This window comes from Myotis daubentonii, chromosome 1 (assembly GCF_963259705.1).
Source record: "Myotis daubentonii chromosome 1, mMyoDau2.1, whole genome shotgun sequence".
Lineage (NCBI taxonomy): Eukaryota > Metazoa > Chordata > Mammalia > Chiroptera > Vespertilionidae > Myotis > Myotis daubentonii.
The window spans coordinates 41,138,416-41,150,996 of record NC_081840.1 but is presented as its reverse complement, the minus strand read 5'-3'; the positions used below and the strand labels follow the sequence as shown (position 1 = coordinate 41,150,996).

Genomic DNA, 12,581 nt, shown 5'->3' with positions numbered 1-12,581 from the left:
ATGTTACTTCAATAAATTTAACTTAGTCTACTGGGGCGTGTCTCAGTGATTGAGTGTTGACTTATGAACCAGGAGGTCATGGCTTGATTCCCAGTCAGGGCATATGCACCATCTCCAGTAAAAGGCGTGCAAAAGGCAGCCAATCAAAAATTTTCTCTCATCATTGATGTTTCTATATCACTCTTCCTCTCCCTTCCTCTCTGAAATCAATAAAAATATATTTTTAAAAATTCTTAAAGTTAACTTAAAAAAAGAAAAGCAAGGAAAAATACTCATGGTTGTTATATATTTGATAAATATAGTCACAGGTCATTAAAGGAAAATAAAAATAAAATAAATAAAAATAAATCCCTGGCTGGATGGCTGCCGGGAGCCGTCCATCCTTGCTGTTTCAAGGGACCTGGCATATATGGCATACTGTTAATATGTTTGCTCACCTTCTTGGCACTATGTGTTTTAACCAAGGTCACCTCTCCGAGAAAGGTTGTTTCCCCAGGTAGGGATTTCCCCCTGAAGTTAGGGAGGGAATAAAACCCCTTAACTAAGTGCCAGGCGGGTAATTAATCACTTTACGAACAATCATGCTTAAGCTACATAATCTTTACTTCCTGGAATGGAGATAAGAAACGCCCTAACCTTTGGAATAGAGATTGATAGGACTGGAATCAACTGGTATAAATAGAGATGTAACAAGACAACAGGACACAGAACCTAGAGACAGAAGAACTTCGCTGGAGAGAACATGGCAAAAGATCCTGGACAGAAACTGGCCTCAGAACCTAGAGACAGAACCTAGCGAGAGAACATGGCAAAAGATCCTGGACTGAACCTGACTACAGAAATTGGCAAGAGAACCTGACTAGAACCTGGTGACTGAACCTGGTAGAGAACCTGGACAGAACCTGGCTGGAGAACCTAGCGAGGGAACATGGCTACAGAACCTGGCTGGAGAACCTGGAGAACCTAGCAAGAGAACATGGACACAGAACCTGGCTGGAGATCCTAACCAGAACTTTGCTGGAGATCCAGACCAGAACTTGGCTGGAGATCCTGGCTAGAGATCCTGGCTAGGCTGCTGATCAACTGAACGCTGTCTCCGTGTCATTCCTTCTTCGCTGACTCCGTCTACGCCTTTGGGAACCCCTGGACCTGCTGGGGTTGGACCCCAGCAGATGGCTAAGTTTGTTGGAGCCTCACCCTGTGTACCAAAAGGTTGCAGATTTGATTTCTGGTCAGGACACATACTAGGTTGTGGGTTTGTTCCCAGGTCGGGTGTATACAGGAGGCAAGTGATGGATGTTTCTTTCTCTTCCTCCCTCCCTCCCTCCCTCCCTTCCTCCCCCAAAGACAATAAAAACATACCCTCAGGGGAGGATTAAAAAACACACACACACACAAATCATCTATATCTTATAATTTGGAGGGGAAAAGTTTAAAAGTTAACATTTAGTGTATGTGTTTCTTTTTCTGGTCCGTGTGTGCATGCATATGTGCATGTGTGCATGACAGTGTGTATGTGTTGTAGAAGACAATGATGTCATCACAATCTTCTACAACATGCTTTGCAATGCTGCTTAATTTCCCATTAATGGAATATATGATATATGTAATGCATGAGGGTATATATATGTTGTAGAAGAGGATGATGTCATCAGCCTTCTAAACATGATTTGCAATACTGCCTAATTTTCCATTAATGGAACACATAATTTAATTAATATGTTATTGTTGGACATTTGATATTTTAATATTAGCTTGTAGTTATAAACAGAGGGATAAATATATCTTAGATTTATACCTATCCACAGCTTTATTTTCTTCAGACTAATTCCTAGAAGAAAAACTATTTACCACTTAAAATATTAGAGACAGACTTACTATAATTAGTGCTTCAAATAATCACACTGCAAATATTTTAGCATATAGTAATTTATCAGTACAAGAATAATTGTTAGGTAAAAAGGTATGTGGATTTAAAAGGGATATATCGCCATACTGCTCTGAAATAAATTATGTGAATGTATATTTTCACCAACATTGGATGTTAAATCTGTCAAGTTCTACTATAAGCACAAATTTTTATTGTTTTTAAAGTTATGTACTTTCTCCATGCTATACATAATTTTAAACGGCTATATAATAGTCCATATAAATGTTTTCCTTTACTGCTAGACATAAAGGATGTTACAGTCTTTTCATTTTTTAAAATTATTTCTTTCAGATTCTAAAGTATGAAATTACTAGGTCAAAGGGTATGAATATGAACATTTAAAAGGCCATTAACACATACTGTTAAATACTAGTAGCTTAAAAGGGTTGCACCATTATACTGTCATCACTAATATGGGTGCTCATTTTCATTGTATTTCCACATATGGGGTGCCCTAGGAGCAATTAAATAATTTTCTAAGCAAAACAGGCATTCGAGCAATATACCTTGCCTGTCACTGGAAACCAAAAGAAAATATGAGTCTATACTTTTCAATTACAGATTATCAAACAAGTGCTAGCAACATTAAACGATCTAATAAGCTTCTCTGAGAGTTTGGAACAATTAATTCCAGTTTCAGTCAGATTAATCAGAAGTAAATGACCTGTTTTGAAAACACTGTCCTCCTTTTGGTATATTCACTTCCCCTGCCCTTTTCCCTGCCCCTTTTGCCCAGTTAATCTAGATTATACTTCAGAATGCAATTTAGGTATTACCTCTTCTAGGGAGTCTTGCCAAATATCCCAAGGCTAGATTAAGGGTGCTCTCTTCTTAACTCTAAGCAAAATTCTTTTTTAAAAAAATCTTTATTGTTGAAAGTATTACAGATGTCCCTCTTATTTCCCCATTGATCCATGTTCCCCACCTGGCACCCCTCTCCTACCCCAGGCCTTCACCATGATTCTTTGAAGGTCTATGAGGTAGATGCTCTATAAATCTGTTGAATGCACAATTATGATTGTAGGAAGGTTATTATTCTCTTTACTTAAAAAATAAGAATAAAATATTAAAATCCTCTACAACTTAGAAGTGCTATGAAACTGATCAGATACTGTTTTAAATGATCTACTAGTTTTCATTTATGTTGATTTATTTTCCATTTTTATTACTAGTAATTAAATAAAGCATTTGGCGAAAAATGTACTTGTAAAAAATACTACAAAACATTGTTTTTAAAAATTCAAATAATATAAATGAAAGATTGTAATCTCCCTCCCTCCTAATCTCATCCCCGAGTTAACTCCTGTGAATAATTTAGAGTATATTCTTCCAAACATTAATTCTTAAAAACACATACACTGACAGTTTGATAGCTTCTTACAAAGCTACTGTTACCATATGATGCAGCAATTCCCCACTTCTAGGCATTTACCCAATTAAGTTAAAGACCTATGTCCACACAAAAACCTGCACAAGAATGTTTATAGCAAGCTTTACTCATACTTGCCAATACTGGAGCAATCAAGATGTCCTTCAATAGGTAAATGGATAAGCTGTACATCCATACATTGAAATATTATTCAGCAATAAAAATAACTGAGCCATCAAACCATCAAAAGATATGGAGAAATCTTAAATTCATACTGTTAAGTTAAAGAAGCCAGTCTGAGAAGGCCACATAGTACGATTCCAACTATATGACATTCTGGAAAAGACATAACTGTAGAAAGAGAAAAAGAACAATGGCTGCCAGGGATTTGAGTGGAGAGTGATGAACAGGTGAAGCACAGGAAATTTTTAGTGTGCTGAAACTATTCTGTATGAAACTTAATGGTGGATACATGTCATTATATCTCTGTCAAAATCCATAGAACTGTACACCACAAAGAGTGAACCTTAACGTAAACTATGGACTATAATAATAATATCAATATTGGTTCAATAATTATAATAAATGTACCACTCATACAAGATATTAATAAAAGGAGAAAATGTGGGTGGGTGGGTGGGGGAGGTGTGGATGCATATAACTCTATGTACTCTTTGCTCAATTATTCTGTAAATCTAATACTGTACTAAAAATTAAGTCTATTAATTATTTTTAAAATAACACATATAAAATTATTCTAAGTATATACTTTCAGACTCATTCAAGTCAACACAAATTAGAATCAACACAAATACATTGTTTCAATGTATTTGAACCAAAATGTTGCAAGGACCAAAGACACCTTTACTTATTTATTTTTTAGAGTTTCTGATGGGTTCAGAAAGAAACATACCATTGGAGGATTTGAACAACAATCACAGAAATATATAAAATAAAGATGGTGGATAGTCTCTTCAATTAATGGTGCTGGGAAAACTGGAAAGCCACATGCAAACAAATAAAACTGGATTACGGTTTGTCCCCATGTATAAAAATTAATTCAAAATGGATTGAAGACCTAAATATAAGATCCGAACCTATAAGTTACATAGAAGAAAATATAGGTACCAAACTTATGGACCTGAGTGGTAGAGAACATTTTATGGACTTGACCCCAAAGGCAAGGGAGGTAAAGGTAAAAAAAAATAAATAAATGAATGGGACCTATTTCAAACTGAAGAGCTTCTGCACTACAAAAGAAAAGGATAACAAAACAAAGAGGCAGCCAACCAGATGGTAGAGGATACTTGCAAATAGTAACTCTGAGAAAGGTTTAATTTCCAAAATATATAAGAACTCATAAAACTCAACACCAAACAACCGAATCAAAAAATGGGCAGAAGACCTGAAATATACCTCTCCCAAGAAGACATACGAACACCCAATAGATATATGAAAAGATGTTCAACTTCACTGGCAATTAGGAAAATGCAAATTAAAACGATATACCACCTTACACCTATTAGGAGTTGCCATTATCAACAAGACAAGCAATAACAAGTGTTGGAGAGGTTGTGGAAAAAAGGAAACCCTCATTCATTGCTAGTGGGAATGTAGACTGGTACAAACCAGTATGGAAAGCAGTCTGGCAATCCCTCAAAAAATTAAGAATTGAGCTACCATATGACCCAGCAACCCCACTCCTGGGTATATACCCAAAAAACTCAAATCATGTATTCTCAAAGATATATGCACCCCTATGTTCACTGTAGCATTATTCACAGTGGCCAAAACATGGAAACAACCAAAGTGTTCTGTGATAGAGGACTGGATAAAGATGATATGTGTGGTACATATACACAATGGAATACTACTCAGCCATAAGAAAGGATGAAATAGTGCCATCTGCAACAACATGGATGGACCTTGAGAACATTATGCTAAGTGAAATAAGTCAGACAGAAAAAGCTAAGAACCACATGATTTCACTCATATGGTTCACTCATAGGTGGGATATAAAACTGAAACTTATGAACACAAACAGCAGTGTGGTGGTTGCCAGAGGGAAGGGTGTGCAGGGGAGAGAAGGGGTCCTAATATGAGGTGACAGAATATTTGACTTTGGGTAGTGGGCACACAGTGCTATATACAAATTTTGTAATTTAGAAATCCACACATGAAATCTCTATGTTCGTGTTGACCAATGTCACTCCAATAAAATTTAATAAAAAATAAAAATAAAATTCAGCTACAACATACAAAGGTTTTCAAAATATATGTAGTTAAGTAAAAAGTAAAGAAAATACCATAACCCTATCTCTCATTGATAGAATAAATATGTAAATGTCAGGCTCCACTTTGAAGACCTATTTCTGTTCTCTCCAAGTGAACAACTGATGGGCAAATGTTTTTATTCTGTAATTTTCCAGCTGCATTTTTAAAACAGAAAGCAGTACCAGGCTCTTTTATAATGAAAGCAAAGAGTCTTTCAGAAAAAAAAGATATTCTAAATCAGGGGTCCTCAAACTTTTTAAACAGGGGGCCAGTTCACTGTCCCTCAGACTGTTGGAGGGCCGGACTATAGTTTTAAAAAAAACTATGAACAAATTCCTATGCACACTGCACATATCTTATTTTTAAGTAAAAAAACAAAACGGGAACAAATACAATATTTGTATTTGCACGTGGTCCGCGGGCCATAGTTTGAGGATCCCTGTTCTAAATAGAGACTTTACAGATTCAATGTACTAAAGAGATCTTTCAGGTATTTAACACTAAATATTCAATTTCACACAAAAATCCAAAGTAGTCATACATAATTCTGGTATTTGAAACCCAACATTTCCCTGCAACAAGTTAAATGTGACAGTCTCAAGCATTTTTGTTTTTAAACCATAAGAATTTGAAGATCCTGCATTATATTTACAGAAGGAACTAATAGAAGTACTACAGCACTTCTACAAAAACGATCTAAATATATTTCTGATTCCTATCCATTTTTGTAGATTACCGGTATACACTAATATTGTGCAGAAGAGTATACTAAACACCCAGAAATCTAATAAAATATTTTACTATAGTAAATCTCTTGTTTAACTCTTATTAATCAGGAACTGAAATTATTGAGTGGAAAAGTTTAACCAATAAGATCAATATCACCATAAATCGATAAAAAAGCCTTTCTACTTAATTGTTTCTATTCTCATAGCCAATGCAGTTCTCTTTAATTTCCTAAGTAACATTTTCAAGTCAATTTTCTACTGTGGAAGTATTTTAACTCAAACTCTCCTGTCTTGGATTTTTAAATTCCCAGTAAAAAGTTAGCCTTAGATTTCCACTTGCACCAAGAAAAAAAATTAAAGATGCTGATCTTTCTAACTAAGCCATTTCTATTTCAACAATACTATCCAGTTGCTGTTTTCTCAGCCATGAACTTTTCCTACATGCTGTGAAAATTTTAATTTGATAAATAATTAAAGAAAAGTTTTATGTTTATAAATTTTAACTATAAATTTTCAACAAAGTTAAAGAAGATATACACATTAAATTTCAGTAGCCATAAAGTCAGAAGATAACTTTTTAAAATGTTTTTACTGATTTTTAGAGAGAGAGAGAGAAAGGGAGAAGGAGAGGAAGAGGGAGGGAGAGAGAGAAACATCCATCAGCTACCTCCTGCATGAGCCCCACAACCAGGGCATGTGCCTGGTCGGGAAACGAACTGGTGATCTTTTGGTGCATGGGACGATGCCCAATTAACTGAGCCACAACAGCCAGGGCAATTTTTCAAAACTAAGGTAAAAAAATGAAACCGGTGTCGTGGCCAGTTTGGTTCCATGGTGATAGCATTGTCCTGTGCACTGAAAGGTTGCCAGTTTAATTCCAGGTCAAGGCATATTGATCCCGGGTCAAGGCACATTGATCCCGGGTTAAGGCACATACCTGGATTGTGAGTTTGATCGCTCCTCCCCGTCTGGGTAAGGAAGGCAACCAATGGATGTTTGTATCTCACATCCAATGTTTCTTTTTCTCTTTCTCTCCCCACCCCTCCCTCCTCTCCCTCTATCTTCTCTTCCCCCTTCTCCTCTTCTTCTTCCTCTCCCCACTCCCCTGCCCTCCCTTCAGCTCTTATATTCCACTTTACTGTTGTTCACATGAGGCCCCTTATCCTATCCCCTGTTAACTTTCTCTTAGCATAGTTTTAGAGTCACAAAACTTTTCCAGGAAGCCAACCAGGGACATCAGTTTTAAATATGCCCCCTTCCACTAAAAATAATCTTTAACATAACAAGAGAAAATCCAGATGTCTAAATATTTAACAAGCAATCTCTAGTGGCTAGTGACTACTACTCAGAGTCAGAATTATACACCCCAGATTAAAGAATATGAACTTCAATACAAAAGTGGCAATACAAGACCTATAAGGTTTGAAGGAATGCAAAGTAGCTCATTTGTCCACAAAAGAAGAACATAGTCAATTATTTCATAACCTGTAAAACCTCTATACTTGATTTATTTATGGAACATTGTTTTTGACTGGTTCATTCATTCAACAAATATTACTGAATACTTATTATGTGCCAGGCACTGTTGTTGATACTAGGCATGTAATGAAATAAAATAGTTTTTGTCTTCAGGGAGCTTTTATCACTTAGAGAGACAGAGAAGTGAATAGTAAATACAATAAAGTGTGAAAAATGTTCCCAAGGTGATATATGACAACCTAGTAGGATTCTGAGCCCAGTCAAAGTTGACTGGAGAAAGCTTCCAGAAAGAAGCAAACCTAAGCTGAGACTTAATGAGACTTTCCTGGGAGGAGTGGGGGGTAAGGGACTGCAGCAGAATTCCAGGCAAAGGTATTAAGAAAGAAAAAAGCATGGGCATTTCAAAAAAGTAAAACTGCCTTGTATTAGGGAACATCCTATCCTATCCTATCCTATCTAATAAAACAGAAAAATGGTAATTGGCGTACGATGATACCCTTTTCATTGGCTAATCAGGGCTATATGCAAATTAACTCCCAACTATGATTGGCAGTTAACTGCTAACAAGATGGTGGTTAATTTGCATATGTAGGCACAATGCAGGGAGGCGAAAGGGAAAGCAGGAAGAAGCCCCCTGCCACTGGCAGTGATCGGAAACCCAGGGGGGAGCTAAGAGCTGGGGGGCAGGGCAAAGGCGGCCCTGGGGCCGCCTTTGCCCTGCCCCCCAGCCATGATCAGAGAATCAGGCGCCTTTGCCGCCCTGGCCAGTGATAGCAGGAAGTAGGGGTGGAGCCAGCGATGGGAGCTGGACACGGTCGAAGCTGGCAGTCCCGGGAGCTACGGGTCCCTTGCCTGGGCCTAAAGCGAAGGCCACGATCGCGGGGCCGCTGCAGCTGCGGGTCCCCGCTGCCCGGGCCGGACGCCTCAGCCAGAGGTGTCCTGCAGGGGCAGGGGCGGAGCCTGCAACCACGGGGAGCTGGGGGTCCCCTGCCCAGGCCTGACACCTCTGCCGGAGGCCTCAGGCCTGGTCAAGGGGCCGATCCGGTGATTGGTGATCGGAGGGTGATGAGGGTCAACTCCTCTGGCCGAGGCATCAGGCCTGGGTGGGGGGCCGAGCCGGGGGTTGGGGGGATATGATGGTCCCCTTGCCCAGGCCTGAAGCCTGGGTCAGAGGCGTCAGGCTTGGGCGGGGGGTGGAGCAAGCGATCAGAGGGAGATGGGGGTCCCCTGCCCAGGCATGATTCCTGGGCCAGAGGCCTCAGGCCTGGGCGGGGGCCAGAGCCAGTGATCGGGGGGAGATGGGGGTCCCCTGTCCAAGCCTGACACCTCTGGCGGAGGCATCAGGCCTGGGCAAGGGGCCGATCCTGCGATTGGAGGGTGATGGGGGTCAACACCTGAGGGCTCCCAGTATGTGAGAGGGGGCAGGCTGGGCTGAGGGACACTCCCCCCCCACACACACACACACCCAGTGCACGAATTTCGTGCACCGGGCCCCTAGTCCTATATAATAAAAGGGTAATATGCAAATCGACCGAACGGCAGAACGATCAGCACTATGACCAGTCGCTATGACGCGCACTGACCACCGGGGGGCAGATGCTCAACGCAGGAGCTGCCCCTGGTGGTCAGTGTGCTCCCCAGGGAGGGCACCACTCAGCCACAAACCAGGCTGATGGCTGGCAAGCATCCCTAAGCCGTCAGTCGGATATCCCCCGAGGGCTCCTGGACTGGGAAAGGGCACAGGCTATCAACCACCATCCTCTTGTAGCTATCATCTACTAACTTGGTCATAGCTCCTTGTTCATGTTAAGACTTCATGGCCCCTGGCTCACAGTCTTCCTCTCCACCTCTCTCTTGCCACCATTCTTACAAACTTCAACATCCGGATCTCCTCTCTGATTTATCATTCCTTGACATCCTATCTGAATCTTGATTTCAAACACTGTACTTCCTGATCATAACCTTCTATCCTTTCAGCTCACTTACACTCTAGTCCTCCCATTCCAGCAATTCTTCCTCCTCACAAACCCAATGCATTCTCCTATGACAACCAATTACCTCTCAATTCCTCACACTCTTGCTTAACTTGTAAGGGTTCCATGATCCATCAAGCTATTTATAATCACTCTCTTGAAACATCCTTACCCTTCTTTCCCTCTATCATCATAACCTGGCAAAATCCTAATCTGAATAAGCCCTATCACCCACTAATTCCATAAAAATTAGTGACCTTGGGTTTTGAACTTAAGCAACTGGGTGGATGCCATAAATTTTATTTAGATTGGGAAGGTGTTGGAATGAATGGCTTTGTGGAGCAGGTATCACTGAGTGTTCTGTGTTAGACATGTTAAGGTTGAGATGCCTGTCAGGTTTCCATGGATTTAGGAATCTGGAACTCACTGAAAAGAGATTTGTTGCTAAAGAAGAATATTAGATAAAGAAAAGGTGAAATTCTATCATCATCAGTCAGGACAGGTTAGAGAGGAGGGAGTAAAAGAGAGGGTAAGGTATTATTGGAAGTTTGAAAACAGAGGAGCAAAATAGTTTTTATGAAGAGTTGAAGAATGGAAAAATCAAACCTAGTGGAGAAGCTATAGTTAGATTTGTATTATGATTGGAAATTAAAACCAGTTAGCATGATCTTTAAAAATATATAGTTTTTGTTGGTTTCAGAGAGGAACGGGGAGGGAGGGAGGAAAATATCAATGATGAGAGAGGATCATTGCAGCTGCCTTCTCCTTGCCCCACACTGGAATTGAGCGTGCAGCCCAAGCATGTGCCCTGACCGGAAATTGAACCGTGGCCTGCTGGTTCATAGGTTGATGCTCAACCACTAAGCCACACAGGCTGGGCCATTTAGCTATCCAATACCAGTATGGAATTAACAATGTACTGTTAAACAAAAGTACATTATCAAATACATAATAAATACTACAGAATAAAAATTGTATATACAATTATGTATATGCTTATATATAATGTCTGATATATGTATATATCTTTTTTTATGTATATATCTTTTAAATAAATTTTTATTAATTTCAGAGAGGAAAGGAAAGGGAGAGATAGAAACATCAATGATGAGAGAGAATCATTGATTGGCTGCATCGTGCACGTCCCCTACTGGGGATGGAGCCAGAAACCCAGACATTGGGTTTTGAACCGTGACCTCCTGGTTCATAGGTTGATGCTCAACTACTGAGCCACACCCTGCTGGGCTGTTTATATCCTTAATATGAGTTTTTAAAAGTCTAGAAAGATATATACAACAATGCTTATATTGTGGCAAAGGAGATAGAGATAATTTTTCATTGATTCACATATCAAATTTTTCTAAAATGAACACATTACTTAGAAGGCTACCTATGCTGAGGCAAGGAAGAGAGGCAAAATAGGAAGGCAAGTCCTACTCATGGATCAATGCTATTTCAGAAAGAACAAAAGGAAATTATTTCGGGGGGGGGGGGGGGGGAGCGTGGGGGAATGGTAAGGGACCCAAGCATCTCCACTGTCTATTACAATTAAAATAGGAGCTAAAAAGCTTAAAATGCAAAAATTGTTACTAATTTATCGAAGGTTATGTCTATTAAAATACATTAAGTCATGCTCTCATTGGCCGTCCCGATATTGGTAAGAAGAAGGGTTAAAAAGAGGGCAAGAAGGCACAGGGCACCTAAAAAGGGAAGTGATCTACATGCCCTCTACTTCCTTATTTACCATTCACACCTCAACTCTTTTGATCTTAATGAACCCTTTCAAACTTCTTACTTATATGACCACTTTGTGGCTCACTCCTTCAAAACATTTATTGAACACATACTATGTTATACGCACTATGCTAGGCTACCTGATTCAGTGCTAAACACAGGTCCCTGTTCTCATGCACTCTGAGTAGAGCAGGAAGACTGTCGGCAACACTTATGAGTGACAAATGATGAGTATTATGGCAAGAAATCACACACAGATAGATATGACCTGGAAGAGACAGAAAAGACCTTTCTAAAAGTACGATGTTTAAAAGGGAACCCAAAGAGTAGAAGATAAACAGATGAACAAGAAGAAGAGGAAGGGTGTTCTAAGGAAAAGCAAATAGTACCTGCAAAAACCTGAAGGAAGAACAGAGAGTAGTGCACATAAGAAGCTGAAGAAGTTTACTCTAGAATGGCGAGGCTTTTGGTATAAGCAGGGCCTTAAAGGCATATTAGTCTAAGGCTTTATTCTATGGAAAAGGGGGAATGACACAAAACCTCAGATTTATATTTTTTGAGAAATCAGTATTTTCCTACTGCCATCAGAATGGAAGGCAACAAAAATGGATGCAGATGATATAGATGGGCTCTTGAAACTCTTGATATCTATGAAAATAATTTCCTTATACATCTTTCTTTCTTCTCAGATACTTTCAATATACATTATTTTCTTCTGCCACTTTAACACTACAGCCTTTCCTCAACTCTACTACAAATTCTCCAGGGTGACCTCACCTATACAACCCATCTGATAATTTCCAAACCTGTATCCCTGGTCCAGATGTCTAAAAGCCAGAGCTGCATTTCCTACCATTTATTAGACATGTCCATCTATGCAATGCCCTATATCCAAAACTAAAAACAAGATCCAGACCACACAAATCTGGTATTTCCTAATTCTGTTGATGGCACTAATGTCGTCACCCAAGCCAGAAATTCTAAATGCCTTTAATGACCTGTTTTTCTACTATCAATTACCAGAGAATTTTGATCATCTTCTAAACATGACTCAAACCCATCCTTTCCTTTTATCTCTAATACCAGTGCCTAAA

General features: G+C 39.4%; 1 protein-coding gene across 7 annotated transcripts in view; it reads right to left on the bottom strand.

The window, feature by feature from the left end:
* The window catches only part of MAP4K5 (mitogen-activated protein kinase kinase kinase kinase 5), a 102,645-nt gene that overhangs the window by 86,537 nt on the left and 3,527 nt on the right, over positions 1 to 12,581 (bottom strand). The gene's annotated exons all lie outside the window — the stretch shown is intronic.